Consider the following 26,279-nt stretch of genomic DNA (forward strand, 5'->3'; position numbering starts at 1 on the left):
TGGCTGTTGTTAGTTATCTCAGTGTTAGGTGCACTGGCGCCATCTGATTCTGAACTGTTGCCGGATGAATCTACAGTTGTTAAATTTCTGAGTTTATAGTATCTTGGTCTCCTAATCCGCATATCATTCATACCTCTTCTTTCCTCTGGACTTAGTAGCCAGCGGTATACCCTCTTCTCTTTATAGTCTGATGTGACTATGTCCCATTTCTTGTTCTTAAAGGTGGTCAATTCATGTTGATATTGTTGTAGTTGGTTTGGATTGGCATTGTTTCTTATAAGGTGATCTAGAAAAAATTATGCCTTTGGTTTTAAGTGCTAAATGATAGAAATATAATTGTGACACTTTACTATAGTCTTAGCCCCAAATATAGTCTCATAATAAAGGTTTATAGCTTAAGGGAGCATCTATATATGGGGAGTTGTCTATAGAATAGTCACAATTAGGTATATTAATAGTTAGTACATGATTTTACGATGGTAATAAGTACAGCTTTTATATATTTAGACGACTGGAGGTTTCATTTGGTTGAATGCCATTACAACGGTTTCCTTGACAACCGGGTACATGTTTACATGGTGGCGTACATTAATGATACAAACAGTCAGCCATATATATAGCCTAATAAGTACTCCTATAGAATGATGGTTAATATAATTAATTATATGGCAGGTATGCTTTATGTTTTTATAACCATTTTCATTCCGTTTCAGAGTTGTATACGTGGGTTGCTAGGGCAACCGGCGGAGCTGTGCACTGAACTCTGCAGGACGCCGGCGGCACTTCCGGTAGTACGTGGTGATGGTGGAGGGTAATGTATAAATGTTTGCTTTTTAATTTAACTTTTGTAATGGTCTGAGGACGGGGCTAACTACCCCGAAACGTCACTTTGTTTAAATAAATATTTCTTATTCAAGACCCGGCGAGTGCGCTCCTAATTTCTGGTTTTTGTATATATATATATATATATATATATATATATATATATATATATATATATATATATATATATATATATATATATGCACTTGCAGAGCCTGCTCCTTTTCAGCTCACATGCAATTGGTTCTGTGAGGGAAGTTGGAGGTGAAAGTCAAGTGGCTGTGGAGAGATCTGCATGCTCAGCAGAAAAAAGGCCACCCAGTCAAGACAAGCACTCCGCTGGTACCGGCCCTGGGTAAGAATTGCAGTTGTATGTCCTACCTTGACGAAGTAAGGCTCAGCAAGTGAAGGCAGGAGCAGAGAGATACGTAGGGTCAAAGCAAGACTGGCCACCAAAGAAGAGAATATTATTGAGGTAAGAAAAAAATGTGGGTTTAATATCCCTTTAAATATATTTGTGATGTGTTTTGTGACACTTTTTATTCAAGCATAACAGTTAACCAGAGCTTTGAAATCCCAATATCCTGATGCGTGTTAAATTCAATTGCACTTAAGCAATGGCATTTACTTTCAACCTGTATTATGCACGCAAACAGGCGCAATAAAACTGATATCGCTCGTGCGCGACAGTAGGCTCAACACTCATATTCTAGCCCCCTGTAAACAGCGGCAGTCACATAACCAAGCTATGCAACAACTGCAGCTGATGGGGGTGACAGGCAGTTTATGACTTTGAAGGGTCGCTAGTGTTAATATTAGATGTTCTAATGCAGTGTTTCTCAACTCCAGCCTCGAATACAGGCCAGATTTTCATGATATCGTAACTAGAGCACAGGTGAAATAAACCAAGGTTACTGCTCTCACCCATCAGCTGATTATTATAACTGTGTTCTAGTTAAGATAGCATGAAAATCTGTCAATATAAAGAAGTAGCCATCTGACATAGGTCACAGGGTCACTAGAGCCCAGGGCTAGTATCTATATCTAATCCCCAAATGGTCTAATATTATCAGACTTTATGAGGCAGTGCTGAGATGTGTATGAGATTATCAAAACAATAATAAAGAAGAAAGAAACATCCCTTAGGCACACTACAAATCAACCATTAAAGGGATAGTAAAGTCCAAATTAAACTTTGTCGTTTTAAACAACTTTCTAATTTACTTTTATCATCAAATTTGTTTTGTTCTCTTCTAATTCTTAGTTGAAATATAATTAGGGTTAATATAGCTGGCAGCGGTGTAGGGGGATTAGATTAGGGGTTAATGTGTTTAATATAGGCGGCAGCGGTGTAGGGGGATTAAATTAAGGGTTAATATTTTTAAAATAGATGGCGGCGGGGTAGGAGCTCACTTTAGGGGGTAGGTAAGATAGATGGCGGCGGGGTAGGGGCTCACTTTAGGGGGTAGGTAAGATAGATGGCAGCAGGGTAGGGGCTCACTTTAAGGGGTAGGTAAGATAGATGGCGGCGGGGTAGGGGCTCACTTTAGGGGGTAGGTAAGGTAGATGGCGGCGGGGTAGGGGCTCACTTTAGGGGGTAGGTAAGATAGATGGCGGCGGGGTAGGGGCTCACATTAGGGGGTTATAGATTTAATATAGCTGGCGGCGGGGTCCGGGAGCGGCGGTTTAGGGGTTAATAACTTTATTAGGGATTGCGGTGGGGGATCGCGGTTGACAGGTAGATAGACATTGCGCATGCGTTAGGTGTTAGGTTTTATTTAGCAGGTAGTTTAGGGAGTTACGGGGCTCCAATAGACAGCGTAAGGCTTACTACGGCTGCATTTTGTGGCGAGGTGAAAATGGAGTAAGATTTCTCCATTTTCGCCACGTAAGTACTTACGCTGTATATTAGATACCAAACTGCGCTGGTTTGGTATACCTGCCTATGGCCCAAAAAACTACGGGCGAAGGCAGAAATATATGGGCTTAACTTCTAGGTTACGCCGTATATAGGATACCAAACCAGCTCAAATTTTGGCGTCGCCGGCTTTTGCGGGCGACGCTGCATATCGGATCGGGCCCTAAGTGCTATTGCATTGTCTTGTTATCTTGCATTTGTTGATTATGCAAATCTACTGTGTTGACTGGTCTTTTAAGCAGCCAGTCAGTATCCTTGTCCCAGGACTTGCAAGGGAGTGTGCATCTGGCATGCGCAGGCACAGTCATGTTATTTTCATATTCAATTAAGGAAATTCTATGAAATCTCTTGAGATCACAGGAAAGGCAAAGCATTACCTCAGCACTGCTAATGCTGATTGGCTTTGTTTTTTTGTTTTGTTTTTTAACTTCCAGCTGGACATCAGCTGAAGTATAACTGTTTAGACAGCACTTACTCTGGTGAGCTGAAATTTTTTTGAGGTAACATATCTTCCTTTTTCATATAGAGGTGCTTAGGTGATATTTTCTTGTCAGCTTTTTCCAGTTATTCTGCATCACTTTCAAGTTATTTAGCATATGAGTATTATGTCCCTTTAACATTTATTAAAGGGACAGTCTACACAAAAAAGTGTTATTGTTTAAAAAGATAGATAATGCCTTTACTACCCATTCCCCAGATTTGCACAACTAACATTGCTAGATTAATATACTTTATAACATTTAAACCTCTAAATTTCTGCCTGTTTCAAAGGCTCTATTGACAGCCTCTTAATCGCATGCTATTGTATTTGCTTTTCACAACAGGAGACTGATAGTTCATGTGGGTCATATAGATAACAATGTGTTCATGCCTGGGAAGTTATTTAAGAATTAGCACAACACAGTACTAAATGCAACTCAATAGATTGTAAATAGTCCCAGTCATGTGATCAGGGGGCTGTCAGAAGATGCTGAGATACAAGGTAATCACAGAGATAAAACGTATATTAATATAACTGTGTTGGTTGTGTAAAACTGGGGAATGGGTAATAAAGGGATTATCTATCTTTTACAATAACAATTCTTTTGTAGACTGTCCCTTTAAGATATATTAAAGGGACATTAAACACTAAATACATGCTAGATAGAATGATGAATTCAAAGAAAAGATTTGTCCATGACTAACATGTAGATGCATTTTTTTAAGTTTCATTAGTTGTTTAAAAAGTGACAAAATAGGTGTAAAGTTTTAGTGTCTATAAAACACTGGGAGCTGCCATATTGTAACTTGTGTTACCTTCTCTGCTGTGGCCAATTAGGGACCATTATAAATCGGTCACTAGAGTGTGCAGCCAATGGCTGTGCTGGATTTAACAGTGTTCTGCACTTCCATTTCTAACAGGAACTGAAAAGCTCACAATTTCAGAATGGAATTACAGGGAGTGCAGAATTATTAGGCAAGTTGTATTTTTGAGGATTAATTTTATTATTGAACAACAACCATGTTCTCAATGAACCCAAAAAACTCATTAATATCAAAGCTGAATAGTTTTGGAAGTAGTTTTTAGTTTGTTTTTAGTTATAGCTATTTTAGGGGGATATCTGTGTGTGCAGGTGACTATTACTGTGCATAATTATTAGGCAACTTAACAAAAAACAAATATATACCCATTTCAATTATTTATTTTTACCAGTGAAACCAATATAGCATCTCAACATTCACAAATATACATTTCTGACATTCAAAAACAAAACAAAAACAAATCAGTGACCAATATAGCCACCTTTCTTTGCAAGGACACTCAAAAGCCTGCCATCCATGGATTCTGTCAGTGTTTTGATCTGTTCACCATCAACATTGCGTGCAGCAGCAACCACAGCCTCCCAGACACTGTTCAGAGAGGTGTACTGTTTTCCCTCCTTGTAAATCTCACATTTGATGATGGACCACAGGTTCTCAATGGGGTTCAGATCAGGTGAACAAGGAGGCCATGTCATTAAATTTTCTTCTTTTATACCCTTTCTTGCCAGCCACGCTGTGGAGTACTTGGACGCGTGTGATGGAGCATTGTCCTGCATGAAAATCATGTTTTTCTTGAAGGATGCAGACTTCTTCCTGTACCACTGCTTGAAGAAGGTGTCTTCCAGAAACTGGCAGTAGGACTGGGAGTTGAGCTTGACTCCATCCTCAACCCGAAAAGGCCCCAGAAGCTCATCTTTGATGATACCAGCCCAAACCAGTACTCCACCTCCACCTTGCTGGCGTCTGAGTCGGACTGGAGCTCTCTGCCCTTTACCAATCCAGCCACGGGCCCATCCATCTGGCCCATCAAGACTCACTCTCATTTCATCAGTCAATAAAACCTTAGAAAAATCAGTCTTGATATATTTCTTGGCCCAGTCTTGATGTTTCAGCTTGTGTGTCTTGTTCAGTGGTGGTCGTCTTTCAGCCTTTCTTACCTTGGCCATGTCTCTGAGTATTGCACACCTTGTGCTTTTGGGCACTCCAGTGATGTTGCAGCTCTGAAATATGGCCAAACTGGTGGCAAGTGGCATCTTGGCAGCTGCACGCTTGACTTTTCTCAGTTCATGGGCAGTTATTTTGCGCCTTGGTTTTTCCACACGCTTCTTGCGACCCTGTTGACTATTTTGAATGAAACGCTTGATTGTTCGATGATCACGCTTCAGAAGCTTTGCAATTTTAAGAGTGCTGCATCCCTCTGCAAGATATCTCACTATTTTTGACTTTTCTGAGCCTGTCAAGTCCTTCTTTTGACCCATTTTGCCAAAGGAAAGGAAGTTGCCTAATAATTATGCACACCTGATATAGGGTGTTGATGTCATTAGACCACACCCCTTCTCATTACAGAGATGCACATCACCAAATATGCTTAATTGGTAGTAGGCTTTCGAGCCTATACAGCTTGGAGTAAGACAACATGCATAAAGAGGATGATGTGGTCAAAATACTCATTTGCCTAATAATTCTGCACTCCCTGTACAGGTAAAGAGGACAAAATAAATAATGAAAGTATATTGCAGAGTTGTTTTATATATACAATTTATCATTTTATATTACCATCTCAAAGTGTTTAATGTCCCTTTAAAGCCGTTAAATAACAACCATAACACATAAGTCAAAAAAGAAGGGAAGGGGAAGCTTCCCATATGATAGTTAAATTAATAGTCACTAATTAGTGTTACTGATGGGATCTTTTTTGAGTCGCAGTACATACCCTAATGGGGATAGTCACCCATTTTGTTACTGGCCTCACATCTGAATGGAACTCACTTGATAAGTAGTGATGTCGCAAACTTAAAAATTTCGGTTCGCGAACGGCGGACTCGAACTTCCGGTATTGTTTGCGAACCCGTGAACCGCCATTGACTTCAATAGGCAGGCGAACTTTAAAACCTACAAGGACTCTTTCTGGCCACAATAATCATGGAAAAGTTGTTTCAAGGGGACTAACACCGGGACTGTGGCATGCTGGAGGGGGATCCCTGGCAAAACTCCCATGGAAAATTACCTAGTTGATGCAGAGTCTGCTTTTAACCCATAAAGGGCCTAAATCACCTAACATCCTCAAATTGTTTGCAATAACGTGCTTTAAAACATCAGTTATGATGTCGTATCTATCAGGTAGTGTAAGGGTTATGGCCGCTGCACAGTGACAGAGCAAACTCCAAGTGTAACGCACCGCAAACAACCGCAAACAGTCTATTTGCACAACCACGAGATAGATAGATTTGATAGATAGATACATAGATTACATAGCTCGATCGATGCAATATACATATGATCGATACAAATTACATAGATCAATAGATGCAATATACATTTGATAGATACGAATTACATAGATCAATAGATGCAATATCCATTTGATAGATACGAATGTTATCGATCCAAAGATACAATAAACATTTGATAGATACAAATTACATCAACCAAAATATGTAATATACATTTTATTGATCCGAATTACATCGATCAATAGATGCAATCTACATTTGATAGATACGTTTGATAGTTCGATCGATTTGATAGATAAATAAATAGATTTGAAATATATATAATTTCCCTGACAGAGTATAACAATAAGACATGCGGTCTCTGACCCGTGGTGTGTTAAGTAGTACTATTCTTAGCAGTTTACTACAACCTGTTACTCCCCCTATCGGGGGAGGTCTATATGGCCTGCATTTTTGGAACCGGGAGATGGAAGAAGATGATTGGTCTGTCCTCCTACTTCAAATTTGTCAAAAACACAAGTGGCTGTCTCAAAACAGTCCGGACACAAGATAGATAGATAGATAGATAGATAGATAGGATAGATAGATATACATAGATTGATAGTTAGATAGAATCGATAGAAGAGAAATAGATAGATTTGTTAGTTATATAATTACCCTGACAAAGTATAATAATTAAACATGCGGTCTTGGACCCATGGTAACTAGGTTGTGTTAAGTAGTACTATTCTTAGCACTTTCAGCCCTGTAACTCCTCCTATCGGTGGAGGTCTATATGGCGTGTATGATTACCCTGACAAAGTATAACAACAAGACACGCGGTCTGGGACCCATGGTAATTAGGTTGCGTTAAGTAAAACTTTTCTAACACTTTAATCCCTCTTACTCCCCCTTTCGGTGGAGTTCTATATGGCCTGCATGATTACCCTGACAAAGTATAACAACAAAATATCTGGTCTGGGACCCATGGTAACTAGGTTGTGTTAAGTAGTAATATTCTTAGAACTGTAATCCCTGTTACTCCCCTATCAAGGGAAGGGAGGTCTATATGGCCTGCATGATTACCCTGACAAAGTATAACAACAAAACATCTGGTCTGGGACCCATGGTAACTAGGTTGTGTTAAGTAGTAATATTCTTAGAACTGTAATCCCTGTTACTCCCCCTATCAAGGGAAGGGAGGTCTATATGGCCTGCATGATTACCCTGACAAAGTATAATAAGAAAACATGCGGTCATGGACCCATGGTAACTAGGTTGTGTTAAATATGATGGAAAAAGAAATTAAATTACACTAGCAAAATGATTTAAAATTTTTTTTTTACTTTAAAATAATGTAAAGCAGATATGAGTCGTGGCTGGTAGGTAGGGCAGCAATTTAACACAGTATACTGTGTAAGTGAGAAAAACACAGGCCTGATAGAAAATGAAGTTAGATTACACTAGCAAAATAATTTAAAAGTTTATATTTTAATATTAAAATAATGTTAAGCAGATATGAGTGGTGGCACTGGCTGGCTGCTACGTAGGGCAGCAATTAACAACAGTATGCTCTGTAAGTCAGATAGACAGTTAGACACAGGCCTGATAGAAAATAAAATTAGATTACACTAGCATAATGATTTAAAGATTTTTTTTTTTAATTTAAAGAAAAAGGTTAAGCACATATGAGTCGTGGCTGATAGCCTTGGAAGGGCAGCATTTAAAAACCGTAGGCTCTGTAAGTCAGATACACACAGGCCTGATAGAAAATACAATTAGATGACACTAGCAAAATTATTTAAAGTTTTTTGGGGGGGGAATTTAAAAAAAGGTTAAACACATATGAGTCGTGGCTGATAGACTAGGGAGGGCAGCAATTAAACACAGTATGCTCTGTAAGTCAGTAAAACACACAGGCCTGATAGAAAATGATATTAGATTACACTAACAAAATAATTTAAAAGTTTTTTTTTAAATTTAAAATAATGTTATAAACGGATATGACCACTGGTGGCTGGCACAGAACAATGAACCAGAGTATATGCTGTGGGACACAGGCCTGATAGAAAATGAAAATAAATTACACTAGCAAAATAATTTCAAATTTTTGCTGGTTAAATTTAAACTAATGTTGTTAGGCAGATATCAGTGGTGGTACTAATCACAGCACATGCTGTGAGCCTCACACACAGGCTGAAAGCCAGGCAAATGCTAATAAAAATACTAAGAAAAAAAAACCAAACGGCTGAAATTATAGCCCTAAAAAGGGCTTTTTGGGGTGCTGTCTTTGCAGCAGAGATGAGATGAGTCCTTCAGGACTGTAGTGGACACTAAATACACTAGCCTAGCTATCTATTTCCCTATAATGTCAGCAGCAGCAACACAAAACGTCCTCTCACTAACAAAGCAAGGTCGTTATGAGTCTAAAATGGCTGCTGCCAAGAAGCTGGGAGGGTCTGTGAGGGAGTGTCTGATGCTGATTGGCTCTAATGTGTCAGAAGGCTGTGACATACAGGGTCAAAGTTTCCTCAATGATAACACATAGGTGGCGGATCGTACATCGCATGTGTTCACCCGCAGCGGCGAACGCGAACAAGCTGAGTTCGCTGTGAACCGTTCGCGGGCGAACAGTTCGGGACATCACTATTGATAAGATTATTAATACAGTCTCTTTCACTACTCTATATGGGAAGCTGCCCCTTCTCTTCTTTTTATTGTTTTACTTATGTTTTATGGTTGTTATTTAATGGTTTTAATATATCTTAATAAATATTAAAGGGACATTAAAGACTAAATAAATGCTAGACAGAATGATGCATTCAAAGAAAACAGTCTGAGAATAACATGTAGATGTATTTTTTAAAGTTTTATTAGCTGTTTAAATAGTGACAAAATAAGTTGTCAGCATTTATAGATTCAGGGCGGACATGATGAGCTATAGCGAATCATGTCAGCCCGGGGTTTAATAAATTGACCCCTTAGTGTCTATAAAACAATGGGAGCTGCCATGTTGTAACTTAGGTTACCTTCTCTGCTGTGGCCAATTAGGAACAGTAATAAATAGGTTACTAGAGTGTGCAGCCAATGGTTGTGTAGAATATATCAGTGTTCTGCACTTCTATTTCTAACAGGAACTGAAAAGCTCATAATTTCAGAATGGAATTACAGGAAAGGGGACAAAATAAATAATGAAAGTATATTTACAGAGTTTATTTATATATATATATATATATATAAATATATATATATATAGATATGATTTATCATTTTATATTACTATCTCAAAGTGTTTAATGTCCCTTTAAGTTTTACTAATACCCAACCCACAACACTATTTGGGAGTAATACTTAAAGGGACATGAAACCCAAATGTTTTATTTCATGATTTAGAAAGAGCGTGCAATTTTAAATAACTTCCCAAGTTACTTTGAATATCTAATTTTCTTCATTCTCTTCATATCCTTTGTTGAAAAGCATATCGACATAGGCTCAGTAGCTGCTGATTGGTGGCTGCACATAGATGCCTCGTGGGATTGGCTCACCCATGTGCATTGCTATTTCTTCAACAAAAGATACCTAAAGAATAAAGCAAATTAGCTAGAAGTAAATTGGAATGTTGTTTAAAAATGTATTCTCTGTCTGAATCGTGAAATAAAAATGTTGGGTTTCATGTCCTTTTAATGATTGATTTGTAGTGTGCCTAAGGGATGTTTGGGGGTATATGAGGACTGGAGTTTAGAAACCCTGTTATAATTAGAACACATTATTTCTTTACTGTAATTGTTCTTTAATTTTAACTTTCATATCATTATAACCAGGTGGTTATTTATATACTATGCTATGTATGTATGGTGTACTTGCAAAGCGCGGCTAATCATCCGTAAGGGTCTCAAGGCGCTGCTCATTTTATCAACCTCAGAAGGATGAAAGGCTGAGTGGACCTCGCCAGGGATCGAACCTACAACCCTTGGGTTGCTACAGAGCTCAGACACAGTGCATTATCATGCTGAGCTAGTGTTTAATAATTATACCATAGCAACATTTTGTACATATGCCAAATATGGTAGTTTATTTTATTCAATCAAAAGAGATATCCAGACTTAAAAAAGATGTGCTTTAATCTATTATTTTACCATGTATTTTAAAGATATGCATAGCTTACAGTCTCAAACACACCCAAGTGCTTGCATATATAAACGCTCACACAAGCACATTTGCCTACGTTAAATCTGTATTCTTTGTACTCATGGTAAACAATGGAAGTAAATGTTTTATACAAAAGCTAAAATAACACACAAAGGATCACCAGTAGCCCAAAGAGAATTTCCTTTATTGAGAGTGTAAACAACATCTGTCCAATAAACATAAGTTCCATTTAGTTTTCTTTTCTACATGAACTTTCAGTTTATATCACACCCCATCAGGAGAGACAATGTACAAGTCAAGTATAAAGAAACTTTTAAGCAATGTAAAAATGTGGGAGTGAATGAATTCATATTTGACAATCTGTTTTTATATTTTTATTCCTGTATGGTTAAGAACAAAACAAAAAAGGTGAAAATGGATTTTACCCTGTAGGGAAAAAGCTGTCCTACTTGAACAGGTTGCCTATAAAAAGCAATCTATTTAAGCTATAATAATTCATTATAGTTCATTAAATTATTCAAGGACAAAGTCAGAAAAAATAGGCCCATCATTTTTTTTTTTTTAGAGGCACACAGAGAAACATGATTAGCAGATTCTTTTGTGATCTAGCTATTCTTCATGGATGCAGGGACATTGTACTGTTAATTTCCCCCTTCATTTAAATGGACATTCAACACTAAATACATTTTATAAGTATAGTTTTAAGGTTATTTCCCGCCTCCCTCTAGTCATGGTTGCTGCCATGTTGAAATCTCTTTCACTACATTCCAGTGCTGACCTGTTTGCACAGCAGTAACTCTCCTTCAGATACCTGCAGTGTAACCTAGGTTTTAAAATAGCAGCACCCATGATTAGAGGGAGGTGCATGAAGTTTATTTAGTGTCCATTTAATGTCTTCCTAAATAGCCATTTTGCTTTCTGTGGTGCATTATATGGTTTAAATGATCTCCTTTACTCTTAATTTGTCATTTGAAATCACTGATTTTGCCTGTTGAAACCACCAGATATACTGAAAATATTGTATGTAAATGGCAACAGCAGAAATCAACCACTCTTTGGAAAATGGGAGTGAGGGACCAGACCATTTGGAAGAGTGTTCCTGTAGCTCCTTAAAACACAACATAACTCCGCTACTTGCCTGACTACATTGTCCCTTTAAGCTTTTTTGCATGTAAATAGATAGACTGCTGATCATTTATATACATGACAGAACATTTTAAGCACAATGCCCCATTAAAGCGATAAAAAGGTCAAAATTGAAATATTCATGGCTGCATTTCCATTTGAAATTGAATACTTGTTGTTAATATATTTCCATTTGCAAAAATGCTGCTAGTAAACGTTATTGTTTTTCAGTGGCATAAGCACATATGCTGTGAGGGTCTGTGCACCAGTATTCCACCTCAGAGATTAGCGGTGGTGTGTATTGTGTCATGTGAAGACTTAAGCCACAGCTGACTCTCTGAGAAGGTGTGGTGTTTAGGAATCTGTGAATGAAGAATCACAAAAAAAGAGGGCGCCTCTTAGTGTGATACTGTGGTGATGATAAGGTACAACAGGTCTTGTATTGTAGTTATACTCGTAAGGGCTGATGCTGTATCTGGTAGTTCCAACCCCTTACAAAAACCACTTAACATAACTACTTAACTTATAAATAAAGACACGACACAGATAGCTGGGATTTAAAGACCATAACGATGGTCATATTTATTAACAAATATTAACTTGACTTCAACGGAAGTCATTCAAATATTTAACCTGTGGCGACATTCGAGGCCTAGTAAAATAATACTATTAGCTCCATATGACAAGAGGTCGCAGCCAGATGTTGTGGAATTGCAAATGCCAAGGGTGGGCCGCAAATGTGGCCCCACGCCATTCCGTCTAATAGGCGCGGACGTCCTAAAGGATCTTCAGCCAGCAGACCCGCGGGGCGGGGCCCCCCAGGTCACGACCTGAGGACATCACCCCTGTCCATTAGCCCGACTGTCACCTCTGCAGACTCCGCCCTCAATTGTTGATGGCTACGACCTTCCGCCATTAGGAAATACATGGATGTTATGATGCGCTTCAGCCTCTAAGGCACTGGTATGGCCAAGCCCTGCAGCAAAGCTCATCCAGGAAGCAAATAAATTACGGCTAAGGTCTTACCAAGACTAGGTCAACTAACCCCATCCCTGTCTTTCGCATCTAAAGGACCAGCAACCCGTCCGGGAAGCCATCTGCCTGAATGACGCCATGAATGTTGCATTAGCAACTACTTAATTAACCATTAACAATAGGGTTGGGAGGAAGGGAAACTTTCTCCTTGCAAAATCCCAGGTGGAAGAGGCCAGATTGTTCAAGAACTTCCTTTATATGAGGTAAGCCTAAGACCTCCCCTCACCTTGCAACATTGTTGCTACTACACTGCACTGGGATTTTCCACTAGCCTGTCAGCTCATCCCTTAACTCCATTACAGGAGACTCTGCTACCTTTCATTCCCCTAAGGGCTGATGCTGTATCTGGTAGTTCCAACCCCTTACAAAAAACACTTAACATAACTACTTAACTTATAAATAAAGACACGACACAGATAGCTGGGATTTAAAGACCATAACGATGGTCATATTTATTAACAAATATTAACTTGACTTCAACGGAAGTCATTCAAATATTTAACCTGAAGCGGCATTCAAGGCCTAGTAAAATAATACTATTAGCTCCATATGACAAGAGGTCGCAGCCAGATGTTGTGGAATTGCAAATGCCAAGGGTGGGCCGCAAATGTGGCCCCACCCCATTCCGTCTAATAGGCGTGGACGTCCTAAAGGATCTTCAGCCAGCAGACCCGCGGGGCGGGGCCCCCCAGGTCATGACCTGAGGACATCACCCCCGCCCATTAGCCAGACTGTCACCTCTGCAGACTCCGCCCTCAATTGTTGATGGCTACGACCTCCCGCCACAAGAGACAGGCACTCCCACATAAACCCGCTAAATATTACTAACCAGAGCCGTTTTGAGGTCCGCCAGGAAGATCGCCAGCCCTTCATCGGACAGGTGCACCCCGTCCAGGCGATACAGCCCTTTTTTGTCTGCTGAGATCAGTTCATGGCGGACCACAAAACCCCCTACCTCTAGTACTGCTCTACCCAGCTCCCTGTTAACTTTTTTCCTAACCCTATAGCCTATCCTAGGTGTGGGAAAATATCTCCAACGCAGCCGGGGGATTATGTTGGACCAAGCCAGCCTAACCCCCGGGAACGTGGTACAGATCCACTTGACATCCAACCTCATCGCATTGATGAGGTCCAAAGCCGGTGCACTCCCTATGTCATTTCCCCCCATGTGAAGGAGGATGATGTGGGGCTGTCCCCATCTATGTCTAGCATTCTGGAGGAGGGCAGGCAAACCATCCCACTGTAAACCTCTACGGCCCAACCACCGTATTGATGCCTTAGACGTCGGAAGCCCCAACTGCTGCCCCTCAGGAAGAGAATGGGCCCTCAGTGCCTCCCAGTGCACGTAAGAGTGCCCTATTATCCAGATGCGAGAAGGACCTGTAGCCACACCTGAAAAACGGATTACATAGTCAATCACCAGAAACTAAAGATAGACAACACAACCAGAAAAACTGTAAAAAACGCATGTTTTCTTACTCGTGCCCCGATTACCCCCTACGCCTCAGCTGGCGGGCGCACGTAAGACTTGTAACATTGGGACCTCCATCTACCCAACTTCTGTATGCGTTCTCCCTTCCAACCGGAAGGAATGGGGGGTGATTCTACAGTTCCCCAAACCTGCTGCAAGTGCTACCTTTCTGAGCACCGCTGAGAACTGGTACCGAGAGAGATTCGATCCGTCGGAATGCACTAAGAACTGGGTGGGGCCCCGCGGTCGCTGCGCCATGTAGGCCCTTGTACTCACAACCGGGCAGACGCCCGATGCTGAGGGTGTCAGAGTGATCCACACCCCTTTCCCCTCCTGGTCAGTCTTCGAGTGTGGGATAAACAATAACAAATTATCACCCGCAAGTTTGACATGAGCCAACTGCATACCCGTGTTAACCGCATCCTTTGAGGTTGCGACCAGGTCGCCCGGCCTAAGGGCCGCAAAGAACGCCAAGGAGAATGTGCACTGAAACAGTTCTCTTTCACCGGGTTCGACGCAAATGCCCTCGATGGCGTCCATCAGCTTGGCTAGCCTACAGAATGTCACAGGTTCGCGCGCATCTTTCGCTCTACCCTCGAGCCATCCCCAGCCCTTAATCACTTGCCTCACCAGGAAACCTTTAGTGATGTTGGGCCACTCTAGCATATTGCAAAAGAAGGAGATTGCAGCTATTCTATTGGATATAGCGCCCTTCGAAGTCCCTTGTCCGTGTTTCTCTGCCAGCCACTCCAAGAACAGATCCCTCAAGACCCTTTCCGGCGCTGCCACATATTCGGCGCCAGGGACGCCCTCACTAGGTGCCCTATGGACCTCCCTGCCCCGCAAGGTAAGCCAACTGCTGCTGCGTTAGGGGCCAGTCTGCGAAACTGCCTCACGGAAAACTGAATATTGTATTGCAAGCATCTCAGCACTAGCTGACGCAAGTACCTAACAACTACCGGTGACGACGCAGACAACCTATTTATGGCGAACACAACGCTAGCGTTGTCTGTCCAAAACACAATGTATCGATCCTTTAACGCCGGCCCCCAGAGCTCCATAGCCACAACTATGCGAAAGAGCTCCAGAAGTGTCAAGTTCCTTGTCAGACCGACTTGGACCCATGACAGGGGCCATGGCTCGGCGCTCCATTGCCCATCCAAATATGCGCCATAACTCGCCGCTCCAGCTGCATCTGTCAGCAGGTGCACTGTCTGACTGGAAACCCTAGGAGCGTGCCAAAGCAGTGTTCCATTGAAGCCTTGCAGGAAGTGCTCCCATACCTTCAAGTCTTCCCGCATGTCTTCTGAAACCGCCACTTTACATGCACCGTGCGGAGTGGAAAGCAAAGCTTCCATCCTCCTGTTGAACACGCGACCCATGGGTATAATTTTGCACACAAAATTGAGTAAGCCTAGCACTGACTGCAGCTCCCTCAGGGGCATGCTTTTTGCTGCCCCGGTTTTGCGCACTGCTGAGAGCATTGCTTCCACCTTATCGGCTGGAAGACGACATAGCCTTGCAGCAGTGCCAATTTCGATCCCCAAGTACGTGAGTCTTGTACAGGGGCCCTGTGTTTTTTCCTCAGCTAGTGGCACTCCAAATTTCGACATTAGCCCTCGCATTACTGCGATCAGCCGATCGCATTCGTGTGTGTTCGCGGCGCCAACCAGCAGGAAGTCGTCCAGGTAATGAGCGACTATTCCCCCGCCTGCCGCCGTGATGATAGCCCAGTGCAAGAATGAGCTAAACTCTTCAAAATAAGCACACGATAGCGAGCAACCCATGGGCAAGCATTTGTCAATAAAATAATTCCCCTCAAATTTACACCCCATCAGTCTGAAAGATGCTGGGTGTATGGGGAGTAACCGAAAAGCAGACTCGATGTCCATTTTGGCTAGCAGCGCGCCCGGACCCGCCGTCACTACCAACTCCAACTGCTGGTCAAACGATTGGTAAGACACCGAGCTTATCAGGGGGTCTATTGCGTCGTTGACGGAACCCCCTTTCGGATAGGACAAATGCTGAATCAGGCGGAACTTCCCTGGTTCCTTTTTGGGGACCACCCCTAAAGGGGAAATAACCAGGTCAGGGATGGGAGGTTGCTCAAATGGACCAGCAAATCTTCCCAGAGCAATTTCTTTGCTCAGTTTCGCCCTAACTTCGCCCGGCATTTCATAAGCCGACTTTAAATTCTTATGCGACGAGGACCCCATTACCAACCCCAATGTTGGTATCTTGAAACCTTCCCCAATCCCCGCCAGTAGGTTGGCAGCCGACACCCTGTCCGGGTAGGCCGCCAGCCAAGGTCTAATGGCGTCCAGCTTCAGGGGTGTTGGACCTCTTTTGTCCAGCCCCCCCCGATTTTGCCCCACGGAAGGCTCCTCCGTCCCTCCGCTTCGGGCATTCAACACCTGGGTGTTGACCGCTGCAGTACATGCAGGCGTGCCGAAAGGAACAAGAAGCGCCTTTGTCGCATTGCTTCTCGTTGTACTTCCAACACTCCCTGCCCCGGCGCTTGATGATGCTCGGTGGCCTCGGGAGCCCTGTCCGCAGCATCGATCCCCCCTCCCCCCCCTTTTTCCGGTATGAGCAGGGACCACAAGTCCAAGTCTTTCACCCCGAAATTCAAAACTGGATTCCCAACCATTTTCCTCCTAAACTCACTATCATAAGCACGCCACATGCCTTCCCCATACCTATTATAGATACATTCTATTATCTCCGCGTACTTAATCACGTCTACCGCGGCCTCCGGCCTCTGTTCGATGTAGCAGGAGGAGAATACCCTAAAGCACCGCCTCCACTCATCAAATGTATCTGGGCGCTGGATCTTCTTTGGTCCAGTCCCATCCTCGCTACGCTCTTTGTTGCTATGCGCCTCTAGCGACAGCTAAAACATATTGACGTATTTGTGATCGCAAATTTTATGTATCATTTTGGGTTTGAGATGCGCATGCAGGCAGTGTATCTTGCAGGGATAAGAGTCCCCCTGCAAAGCAACCCTTCTGGCACTAACTGATATGTCCTGCGGCTGCGCCGCGCTCTCGCCTCCCTGCGCACTGCCAGCGGAGGCGGACACGGAGCTCCGACCCGCCAGCAGCGCAGGTTGCTCCATGCTACCTAAGCCCTTAGCCTGATTTCGCTCAGCAACCAGCACCTTCAACATTTTGAACATGCGGCACTGTCCCTTGCTATTTAGCCCTAATTTCTTCCCCCCATCTGAGTCTGAATCAGTGCTATAGTCGGTGTCAAAGGTGCGTGACAGATTAAATAAATTTCTCTCACCAACTGCTGATGTGGAAGGTGTAGATGTTCCGGGTATTGCCTCCGCTGATCCTCCTGACGGCTGTACCGACAGTCCAGCTCCTGCTGGACCAGAGACCTCTGTCCTCTGCTGTGCAACCAGCGTGTCCTGTGGGGGAGAAACGAACAAGAGGGGAGTATCCAGGCCAGCCATGCGGCCCTCCTGCCTACTACCCCCAACTGGGGTGGACGTACTAACCCCTGCCCCAGTCGAGACCCCTCTGGCCCTCTCATCACCCCTATCACCACTCCATTCATTCACTGACCCTGCAACAACGGGTGATGCACTGACCATGCGCTCCCTGCCTGAGTGTATGCTCTGAATGCCTGCATTGGCCGATCCGTGGCCTCCCTGAACCCCTGCAGCTGTTGGTTGCAGTGACTCACCCTGCGCCCTATCTGCGAGCGCAGTTGCCCCCTTTTGGGGTACATCAGTATTGCCGGGACCCCCCCCTGCTATGCCACTGGCGCCCCAGCAATGCACTTCTCGCTCTCCCATATGCCTGCCTGGTAACCTTAGATCCCATGAGCCTCCCCCTTTGCAAGCCGCGTCCTCTCTGCACTACGTTGGCCCTGTCTGTCATGCTAGGTGCTGTAGAGTGTAGCGCAGCGGAGCGGGCCTGCCCGGATACTCCCCCCTCACCTGTGGAGAGTACCCGGCTAGGCCTCTTTCTGGCCCCAGGAACGCGTCCATTCGCTCCATGTTCCGGCCGTGTGACTACGGAAATGGGCGCGCCAGACGCGAGGCCGCAACTGGAGCCTGCACTGGAAGTAGCAGGCTCCGACTGAGCCACCAATGACGGATGCGGTCCGGCGGGCGGGCGAGGACCCCTAGGCCCCACACCGCTCACAGACTGAGCCACCACTGAGGCATCCGGTCCGGGCCCCAGGGACCCGGCCGGATGATAGGAAACGCTAGGCCCCTGAGTAATGCCGCTAGGCCCCGGGCCCACATGGGGTAAAGGAGGCTTATGATGAGGGGCGCTAGGCCCCGGTTCAGCCTGTCCCACTACCGGAGGCATCACAGCAGCCGTCAGGGCCTTAAACATGCCCACAATGTCCGCCGCTGCCACAGGAGACAATCCGGAGGCCGTGAGGGCCCCCAGGCCTGCCTCCAAAGCTTGGTCTAAATTAGATGGGCCAGAGCTCACTGCACCCGCCTGTCCCGTAACCATAACAGTACCAGGGCCGGCGGGCGCAGGTTCAGGGGGTGGGGGGTCATTTATTATAGGATTGTTAGTTAACACAGACAATACTGGCCTTGTGTCTGCCGGAGTCGGTGGCACCACATCCTCATCCTCTTCCTCAATTACAGGTGTACTCCTCAAGGATCTCCCAGGGGACTCCCTGAAGCGAATGGGCCCCGCAGCACTTCTCTTTGATCTAGACATTTTCACTTGAAGAATGGCAAAACTTTCTCCTTGCAAAATCCCAGGTGGAAGAGGCCAGATTGTTCCAGAACTTCCTTTATATGAGGTAAGCCTAAGACCTCCCCTCACCTTGCAACATTGTTGCTACTACACTGCACTGGGATTTTCCACTAGCCTGTCAGCTCATCCCTTAACTCCATTACAGGAGACTCTGCTACCTTTCATTCCCCCAAATAGAGCAGCACCCAGTGTGCTAATTGACGCAAGCTGGGAACTCGCAGTGTCCCAGCAAAACTGATTCCAAGGATCTGGTAGTAGAGTACTAGGAATGATGATTCACTGCCTGGTAACCTTAGATCCCATGAGCCTCCCCCTTTGAAAGCCGCATCCTCTCTGCACTACGTTGGCCCTGTCTGTCATGCTAGGTGCTGCAGAGTGTAGCGCAGCGGAACGGGCCTGCCCGGATACTTCCCCCTCACCTGTGGAGAGTACCCGGCTAGGCCTCTTTCTGGCCCCAGGAACGCGTCCATTCGCTCCATGTTCCGGCCGTGTGACTACAACACGTTTCTCAGCTGGACTAGCTGTTTCCTCAGGCATTTCAAATACCACTGTTCTTTGTATTATACAATTACTCCTAATGGTTATATTGTGTGTATATTTTCACTTTGTTTGATCAAAGAATATTGGTAAACATTCACCTATTACATAGATAATTTGTGCTTAGCGCCCCCTAAAGTTGGACACGTGAGTGTTTTCAATAGGTTTGGTCTAAGGTGTGGTGTTTGACTACTTGTGTATGGGTCCTCACTGCATATGCTACTGGAAAACAGGAGTCAGTGGTTGTGTCAGGGTGGTCTGTGTGCGTGTCTGGGTGGGGCTAGGACTGCAAGGGACTTGAGTGGAAAGTGGGTTATACCTGCCCAGTCTATGGCAATCCTGCAGGACCTACAAGTCCTAATATAGCTAAGCACCTGTGTGAAAAAATAGATGTGCTAACTGCTGACGCCATTGTCATAGACTCCTCAAATAGTGAAAAAACTAAATTGCAATAGCACCACCATATGTTAATAAATGACTAAAGGTTAGTACCCCAAAGCGTTGTTCTGTTTTTTCTGCTCTTTAATAAACAATTTTTAATCATATGGTGGTGCTATTGCGATCCTGCAGGACGTGTAATGGTTGAGAGGTATGCAATGAATGTGGAACAGTAAAGAATGAGAGACTATATTATATTTATAAAATATCAACACAGTAGATATTTTTTTTACTAATTGTTATGTACCTTAAAAATTCCTTGGTTTTCTTCTCTGAAAAAATATTTTGGGTTAAGAAAATATAAAAAGCAAGTAAAGTTGACAGTTCAAGCTTTCAAGTGTCTAGGCTTAATTTGTAAGAAATGAATGTTTAATGTGCGAAATGACAGCCATTTATACATGTTTTTGTAAACAAAAGTGTGTATAGAACAAGTTGGATATTTTTTTTCCCAAACATCAAAATAACCTCATGATTTAGGAGCTGAATTTGATAAACTGAGGTGGCAAAATGTAAACACTGAACACTGACATCGGAATTCTGTCTAATTCTTAACCCCTTCCTGCCGGTACTTATATGTTACATCGGAACAAAGTTCCAATGTAAACAAATAAGTAAAAAAATGTAATCACGTAATCGTATATGCGATCGCATGATTTCAATGATGGGATCAAGTCTGTGGGGAGTGCTTATGACGCTAGGCACGCCCTCCAGTCCGCAATCCCAGTTAGGAAGCCGTAGCTGCTTCAAAATGGCTAGGATGTTCCATGCCGTCCTAACGGCGGTAAAGCCCAGCATGGTTAGGACAGCATGGAACGTTCTAACCATGGGAAGGGGTTAATCAAATAATCTTTTCCCTGTTGAGATTGCAAGAAAATTGTCCATAAATAGGATTAGAAATCTGCATTTTCTTTACACTAAAGATGAATGAGGAGGAACTATAACAATTTGTCCTGTACTTGTTTCCTAAATCTTTACAGCAAGATCCATAATCCATGACACCCCAACATTTGATTTCATGTTTCAATTAGAGCATACAATTTAAAACAGCTTTCAATTTTACTTATATTATCAAATTTGCTTAATTCTCTTGGTATACTTTTTCGTATCCTTTGTTGAAGGAGCAGCAATACACTACTAGGAACTAGCTGAACACATTAGGTGAGCCAATGACAAGTGGCATATATATGCAGCCACCAATCAGCAGCTAGCTCCCAGTAGTGCATTGCTGTTTCTGGGCCTACTTAAGTATCCTTTTCAACAAAAAATACAAAGAGAACAAAGCAAAAAACATAATATAAATACATTGGAAAGTTTGCTATTGCTAGGTTCTTTATATATGTATCAAACTTTAAAGATATGAGACATTATGGGTAAGTTGCAACAAACATCAAAGGTACCTTACAGAGACAGAAAATGCAAAATAAAACTATAATGATTTAGATAGAGCATAACATTTTATACAACTTTCCATTTTAATTCTATTACCTAATTTTCCTTCTCTTGGTATCCTTTGCTGAAAAAGCATACCTAGGTAGGCTCAGGAGCAGTGATGCACTACTGGGAGCTAGCTGCTGATTGGTGGCTGCAGATATATGCCTCTTGTCATCTGATGTATATAACTAGCTCAGAAAAATATATTTGCTCCAGCGCCAGGATAAAAAAAGGTGCACACTGCTGGGCTCCGAAGCCCCTAAAGGTGCACAAAAAATCAAATTGTAGCAGCACTCCAAAAATGTATAGAGTTTTAATAGCAGTGAATAGAAAAATATACAACGTTTTGGACCAATGTCCTTAATAATGTATAACACACTTCAATACACAACCTTTTTCAAACAATGTGTTACAAACTATTCCCATTAATCAATAGTTTCATCAGTCACATAATAACCAATGACATACCAGAAATACAATTCACTACCAATACCTTTGCAATTAGCATCTTTTATAAAAACACAGTTAAATCCCCATAATGATTCATCTCTATAGGAATCCTTATATCTAATTCAAAAACCCAGAAAGCTTCACTTTGTTTGAGTCTAAAGTCTAAATTCTTTATCATCCCTACGTCTTTTGCAAGGAACATGTTCAATTATTTGAAACCTTAGGGCTCGTTTCCATTAAGCCGCAATTAGGTTTTCGGGAGGTCGCTAAACAAAAAAAACAGAAGCCATTACGCTTATAACTAGTTTCCGATAGCTGACGAAGTGCCGGTCCGGCACGAAACATGTTGGAGTAGGTGAACGCTAGTAAGCTGTTTCACTAGCTGTGATATAAGTACTATACCTAAAGAACTTTTACATGTATTGTAAATAAAAGTTACGTTTTATACTTCTACATTTGGCTCATTGGATGTCTGGTTCATTTCACCTTGCTTGGTGAAGATTTTACACTGTGAATTATATTTTCCAGCGGATTGGGCTTTCCGCTACAACCAGCCATTACAACACAATCAGTCGAGATCAGCTGCAACAAGTTGGAAACCAATAATGTACACCGGACCGGGTGAGTGCATGTTATATATTGTGTATGCTGCATACAACACAGTGGTGACTAACTATCTATGTCACTGTAACGAAAACTGGTCATTACTATACAGGAGATTTAGGATATGGGATTGAGTGCTTAAAGTGACACTTCAACACTTATACTATACGTGCATATACTTGTTTAAGCACTACTAAAATATCAATAATCTCTGTGTAAACAAAATCACTTTACACTATAGTAGTCCTGAACACTTTATACATCTTTACTGAAAAAAGTTTCAAAGGACTAAGCATCAGACGAACATTGTTTTTTTAGTTTCCGATAGCGCATTTCCCATCATTACTGGCAGCAGGGGACCAGCTGCCAAAAAAAACCATGCATCCAATAGAAAATAATAGAAGCCGAAAAGTGCAAATTTACATTCGGTTTCCACTGAACACTCAAACAGGTAAAACACTGTCAGAAGCTGTCACATTACAGCATGCTCAACTAGGTGTAAAAGAGGAAAAATATGTTTTTTGACTCAGTTCCCATTGAGATATTTAAGTTTGCAAACTATCTGCTAGATTACGAGTCTTGCATTAGCCTTAAAAAGCAGCGTTGAGAGGTCCCAACGCTGCTTTTTAACGCCCGCTGGTATTACGAGTCTTGCAGGTGTACCGCTCACTTTTATTCCGTGACTCGAGCATACCGCAAATCCCCTTACGTCAATTGCGTATCCTATATTTTCCCTATATATTACGAGTCTTGGAGAAAGTGAGCAGTACACCCTCTCCTGTCAAGACTCCTACCGCATTTAAAAGTCAGTAGTTAAGAGTTTTATGGGCTAACGCCGTAACATAAAACTCTTACCTAAAGTGATAAAAAGTACACTAACGCCCATAAACTACCTATTAACCCCTAAACCGAGCCCCCCCCCCCACATCGCAAACACTTAAAAACATTTTATTAACCCCTAATCTGCCGTCCCTAACATCGCCGACACCTACCTACATTTATTAACCCCTAATCTGCCATCCCCAACGTCACTGCTACTATATTACATTTTTTAACCCCTAAATCTAAGTCTAACCCTAAATCTAACCTCCCCCCAACTTAAATATAATTTAAATAAAACAAAATAAAATTACTACAATTAAATAAATTATTCCTATTTAAAACTAAATACTTACCTATAAAATAAACCCTAAGGTAGCTACAATATAACTAATAGTTACATTGTATTTAGCTTATGGTTTATTTTTATTTTACAGGCAACTTTTAAACTTTTAAATCAGGGATCACATGTCCTTCTAGGATGCCAATGATTACCATAAAAATCTTGATTACCTTGGAATTTCTAGTGGTTGGACATGAAGTCTAAAATAGAAATACTACCTCCCCTTGCAGTATTTTATGAGAGGAGGGGGCACTTTTAAAACTCCTATTATCCCCATAAAACACAGAGATGTATGTGAGCCCAGTTTGGAAGTAAGAAAGACAATAAGAAAGCCCCCTTTTTCCAATGCGGGGTCATAACCCTGGTGATATTGAGTGCCATTAAAAGGTATTGTTATCATTACTTTTTAAATGGTTGTTAACATGCTCATAATTAGTTTTTACTTTTTGTTTTGACAGCTACTTGAGTATGTGTTGTGCATAAACAAGCATTTTCTTTTAGTTTTATCATTTAAGCAGCTATAAATCAACCATTTATACAAACATATTTTTTGATAGTTTGATTGTTTTCCTAAACACGATAGACTTGTCTGAGATTTTTAATGAAACAATTTCCAATTTGAATAATGCAGAACAGTTTGTAGGTTCATTGAAAATATCTGTAAAAACAAAGACTGTTCTATAGCTGCTAAAAGGAACAGTTTATGATAGCAGTAGCATTGTAGATTTAGACTAGCACTCTTGTTCTAGTTAAAGGGCCACTGTAAGTAAATATTTTCTATGCCTGTTACTAACTAACTACCCCAAATACGCTTTTTATCAATAGCATTTCATTAACATATCTCTACCGTATATCAGAAATCTTGTCTGCAAATTTAATTGTTTTCCAAACCCACTCCATGGGTATCCTTTGCTCTGTACCAATCCGTTTACAATTCCTAGGTTTCAAAATGGCGCTTTAAACACAAAGTTATTGGTTTAAGTATTTTGAACATGCAGTGCTTAAAATAGTGGGCAGGATAACGTGACATCATCGGCGAATAAAAGATATAACTTTTAGAACGTTATGAAACTTCATTTTGGAGAAAATATAGGTCAGTAGGTTTTAATTAATGTTTATTAACTTTAATATGTTAGTTGTTTAGCTTAAAAATTATAACAGAACATAATCCTTTAAGCAATCCATTTACATGTGTTCAGTGCTGATGACCCAGTGGTATCTTGTAGTGTATATAAAGGTTGCACTCTCCATTAAGTGAAAAACTTCTTAAGATACAACATAGCAACGTTTCGGGGCTCCTGCCCCTTTGTCAAGCTAATACATAATAAAAACCATTCCTCATTATAAACCTTCAGCTGTAAAAGAGAGGTCAATCATCCATCACCTGGTAGGCGTGTACCAAAATGACATCACATTAACTCTTTCTCACATTTTTTTTTACATTTTTAACCCCAAATCTGGAAACAGTCCAGAATTCAAGAGCCAGGTATCTGTCCGATCAAGTAAGGTACAATGGGTGAGACAAGTCAAGGTGAAGTCCAGAGTTCTAAGCCATATTTCAAGCTGATCTTGTGACGTGTTTAGGGTGACAAAAGTTAATATCAAAATACAGTCCTGGGTTGAAAGCCAAGAGACAATAGCAGGTGTCTAAAAAAACAGTAGAGCACAGCCAACAAAAGCAATACAAACAATACTCGGGCAAAAAAGGGTGTAATGTGTCAACTTGTAAAGTGAATAAATCAAACCAAACAAAGGAATGCCATGGATGAGAAAAAAAAAAAACAGATGTGAGAATGGCATCAACAATGCCCAAAACAGCGATGAAAAATGATGCAGCAGTAAAAAGTAAACAAACAAGGTAAATCACAGCAAACCTGTAAGTCTTCATCTGGGACAAGAGTTACAGAGCAGCAAAGAGACAGAACAAACCCAGAGGCATGATATGCTTACTATTTTATTTTATCAATAAATTGTGATTTTTACCTTGAGCAGGAGATGTGCTTTGTTTTGTTTTTGTACAAAAAAGGAGTGATCTACAGTGACAAATTAAGTAGTAAGGTTACTCACAATTATTACTTGGATTTATATCTCTACAACTCATCAGTGCAGTATTCAAACAAGTTATCACTATGGTGGATGTAGGGGTTGTCCTAAATTTTATAATTTGGGGTACTAAAAATTTGGTCCAAAAAGCAAAACATCAGAAGCTACTGTGGAGACAGAGGTACAGTAGGTCATTATCTACAACTTATTCACACATTTTGTTTTATTTAATTACCGCTTCTTACCCATTTTGCTTATCTCTTTGGCCTCTTTTTATGCTGTTTGTGTTGCACACAGTCACCTACTGGCTCTATATCTTGTTGTTTCTTTTTGCCTAAGATGCTTAAAGGGATATTAAATAGTATATACATGCTAGATATAATGAAAGATTCAATGCAAAGATTAGCCTGAACATATTATGTACTGTAGATTTTTTTTTTTTAATAATATAACTTGTGTAAATGTTGAAGCTATAAGTATAAAGGTATAGTTTGCTTCTATAACATAATTTATTTTCTATAAAGTAATGGGTGTTGCTATTTTGAAAGCTAAGTTTTTACTTTATCTACTAGTTCTGCTAAGGACAATTATGGACATTTTTAGACAATACAAGAGAGTGCATACA

This window comes from Bombina bombina, chromosome 5 (assembly GCF_027579735.1).
Source record: "Bombina bombina isolate aBomBom1 chromosome 5, aBomBom1.pri, whole genome shotgun sequence".
NCBI lineage: Eukaryota > Metazoa > Chordata > Amphibia > Anura > Bombinatoridae > Bombina > Bombina bombina.